This window comes from Balaenoptera acutorostrata, chromosome 17 (genome assembly GCF_949987535.1).
Source record: "Balaenoptera acutorostrata chromosome 17, mBalAcu1.1, whole genome shotgun sequence".
NCBI lineage: Eukaryota > Metazoa > Chordata > Mammalia > Artiodactyla > Balaenopteridae > Balaenoptera > Balaenoptera acutorostrata.
In genome coordinates this window covers 55,876,933-55,880,763 of record NC_080080.1, presented here as the reverse complement: position 1 = coordinate 55,880,763, position 3,831 = coordinate 55,876,933, and the positions used below count along the sequence as shown (strand labels likewise).

Sequence of the window (3,831 nt, the reverse complement as noted above, 5' to 3'; positions counted from 1 at the left end):
AAGAAGTATTTTCTGAGAAAGTTAAAAAAACAATGAACAACATGAAGCCACAGATTCAAAAATCAGTGAGACCCTCCTCCTTCCCCCAAAATAAGTCTTCAGTCGAAGAAAAAGCATTTTAATGGCAGGTTTGAGATGTGGGAACAAAGTACAATAAATATGATAAGTATATGGACGTACCTAAATTAATTTTGACTGAACAGAACCACAATTCATTATATAAGTCATGGACCCATGTGTGATATAGTTTGTGAAGATTTATATAATGAGCAGAGGACAGGTGCTTATGTACTGTTCATTGTACAGTTGGTGCACATGAGAAGTCTTCACAGTTTCCAGGTACCATCTCTTTCTGTGGAAGTCCAGGAATCATCTCTTTGTTTTCTTTACTGTCAAATGCCCCACTCTTGTCTAAATTCAGTTGCATCCCTCCTGGCTAATTTTGTAAGTTGCAACACAAGAAAAGGTGCAACACCATTATTACTTGCAATACTATGGCTCCTTGTGACCTATTTGTACTAAAACAATGTAAACTTTCCTACATGTATATTTCCTTAATACTAATTATTTAATACTGGTTACATTGTTACTCATGATACTATGTTATCTATGGTTCTGCCAGGGAACACTGCCTTTCAATAACTCTCCCAAAGATTATCACTGAGCTTGTTTAACGTTGATCACAAATGCAAGGTTCATCCAGAAGGAAAACCTAAATGATATTCTGTTTTCTGTTTATATTAAATTTACTGTTTGAAATTTTATAGGATAGAAATAGATCCACTATTCTGCTACCTTGTAAGATAGAAATATTGTCTTTCTTCAGACAAAGGGCATGGATGCTTTTGCCCATTATAAAAGGTCTGTATCCCTGTGTGTGCAGGTGTCATCTGCTCTTCTTTGCACAACTGGTAGAAATTGGAGATCAGTCAGGGAACTGATATAAATATGTGTATACTCATGCTGCCTGCTCTGCTCTGAGTAACAAAGATTTTATTTTTTCATAACCAAATGTGTGATTTATTTTCAGAGAAAAATAATTAAAACCGAGGTTTTTCCAATTAAGGGGAAAAATAACAATATGAGATCATACCCTGATTACATGTTAGTTACCACATTGTCTATAATGTGGATGTGCTCAAGATGTATTTAATGATAATATGAATGAACATTTGAAATTTAAAAATCACAAACCACTTGCCAATATTGTAAATTCATAAACGTTTAAATAAATACCTACAAGGAAGTAAATTTTAAAAACTGAAGCCTTTGAAAATGTGTATAGATTATCCCAAATGTTACAAATAGCAGAGCAAATAAGTTGACATTATTGCTAGTTTCCATTTAATTTCTTCATAATATGGCTGTCTGGTGTTGCATTAGTGAAGATACTTCCTACAACCACATGGGTACCCCAGAGACTGATGAATCAGTTTACAGCAGTGAAGATCATCAATAGAGGATCCTAAATGTTGATAGCGTTCATCTGTCTTTTTGAGGTAACACCTCACACCAATCAGAATGGACATTTTCAAAAATCTACAAACAATAAATGCTGGAGAGGGAGTGAAGAAGAAGGAACCCTCTTACACACTGTTGGTGGGAAAGTAAATTGATACAGCCACTATGGAGAACAGTACGGAGGTTCCTTAAAAAACTAAAACTAGAACTATCATATGACCCAGCAATCCCACTCTTGGTCATATACCCAAAGAAACCAAAATTCCAAAAGATACATGCACCCCAGTGTTCATTGCAGCACTATTTACAATAGCCAGGACATGGAAGCAACCTAAATGTCCATCAACAGAGTAATGGATAAAGAAGATGTGGTACATATATACAATGGAATATTACCCAGCCATAATAAGGAATGAAACTGTGCCATTTGCAGAGATATGGATGGACCTAGAGACTGTCATAGAGTGAAGTGCTCTGTAACAGAGCCAGACTGGTTTCCTATCTTCCAAGATTTTGCTCTTTAGTTAAAAGAGTTGTCAATCCCAAAGCCTTTTCAGCTGCAGGATCTTCAGGTTCTGATGAGTCTCATGTGGCCACTGCACCTATAGATATCTATCGAACAGTTTTGCCTGATGAAACTATGGGACCATTTGGACCTCAGGATCAGAGATTCCAGGTTCCTGGGAACATAGGTTTTGATTGTCACCTCAATGGGACTGCACCACAGAAGAAAAGTCAGGTTCATAAAACTTTACCTGATGTTCTAGCAGAAACTTTATCCAGTGAAAGACATGAATTTGTTATGGCACAATATGTGAATGAGTTTCAGGGTAATGGTGCACCTTTGAGCAATAAATTAACAGTGCAGAAACTTACTTTGAAAGTGCCAGAGTAGAGTGTGCAATCCAAACATGTCTGGAATTGCTGCAAAGAGATTTTGAACCACTATTTCCAGAAGTAGCCACCAACAAACTAATGATTTTGACTGTAACACAGAAAACTAAGAATGATATGACTGGAGTGAGGAGGTAGAAAATGAAAGAGAAATGCTCTTAGAAAAGTTCATCAACAGTGCTAAGGAAATTGCTATGTCTAAGGCTACTTGGCTGACTTTATTGACCCATCATCTGGTTTGTCATTTTTTGGACCATATACAAAGACTTTTATCTCTGACCCAGGCATCTTATTTTATTTTCTACAATCCTTGAAATAGTAAAAGACTAACTTATTGGCTTGAAAGTATTCGAATAAAATGTTGACCCTTCTCAGATCTTGACAGTCTTCTTTTGAACTCTTTCGGCTATCACTGCATTCCTAGAATGAGATCGCTTTAAGTATTGATGACACCATTGTTTTCCACCTTACCACCAACCAGTACGGAGGACTGGCAAAGGAACAATGGACTTAGGGAGGAGTGGGCCTCTTGGTGCAATAATTGTGCCTTTCATTTTTAGTAAATTTTACAATCAACTCATGAGAGCTTGGAATTCATGTCACAATAGCTTGGAGACAAGAGAAGAAATTGATCAGAAGAGTCTGCTGACATTGCCAAGTGACATTCTTAACGACTGTCAGAAGATATAGAATGGCCACTCCTAACTGAATGTCTGACCTGTGGTGCAGAGTATGAAGAGAGTGTGGGGTGACCACCCTGTGTTTCACTGCTGGGGTCCACAGGGTAAAGAATGCATGCACTCTTTCAGGAGCTCTAAACCAGTGGTTTCACTGGGGTCTAAGCATAGATAGGCCAGAGCTGATAAATGGGTCCTCACACACAGCTCAAGAGCAAAGCTGCTTTCAATCCTCCAGTCTAGGGTTCTAGCACTGGTAGTCCAGAATCCTGAGGGCATCCTGTGTTTTACATGAGTGTCATCAAAAATCAGTGTATCATAGTAGTGTCACAGCCCAAAGTCCCATGATTTTCAGAAAGAAATAGCACATCATCTGGCAAGAATGACCTACACTCCAGGGTACCCTGTGCCACTAGGTCTGGCCTTAGGGGACTGGGAAATCCTTGTAGACATGAATCCTGAAACTTTAAGACATCTGTTCGACCCTAGGCACATATTTAGATGAGAAAGAATCCTGAAGATGAAAAACTGGGACCTGTGTCCACCTGAGACCTGGTCTTAGCTTGAAGTTCTCCACCTGGGATGCACTGCCAGATCAGGTAAGTCCTAGGCAGAGGAAAAGCACTTAGACACCAAAGCTCATTGAAGGACAGGGCCAAGGCAAGAGCCTCACTTTCCAGGGTCTAAGAGTAATAATATGAGAAAGCTAAATCTTCATCTTCTATAATGTGAAGTACTAAGATGACAATTAAAACTAAAAGAAAAAAAAATACCTAGCAATAGTATGTTATTTAAAAAT

At 38.2% G+C, this 3,831-nt stretch overlaps 1 pseudogene; it reads left to right on the top strand.

The window, feature by feature from the left end:
* Positions 1-234: 234 nt before the first annotated feature.
* Positions 235-2,674, top strand: LOC103016354 (methylmalonic aciduria and homocystinuria type D homolog, mitochondrial-like; annotated as a pseudogene).
* The last annotated feature ends 1,157 nt before the right edge of the window (positions 2,675-3,831 follow it).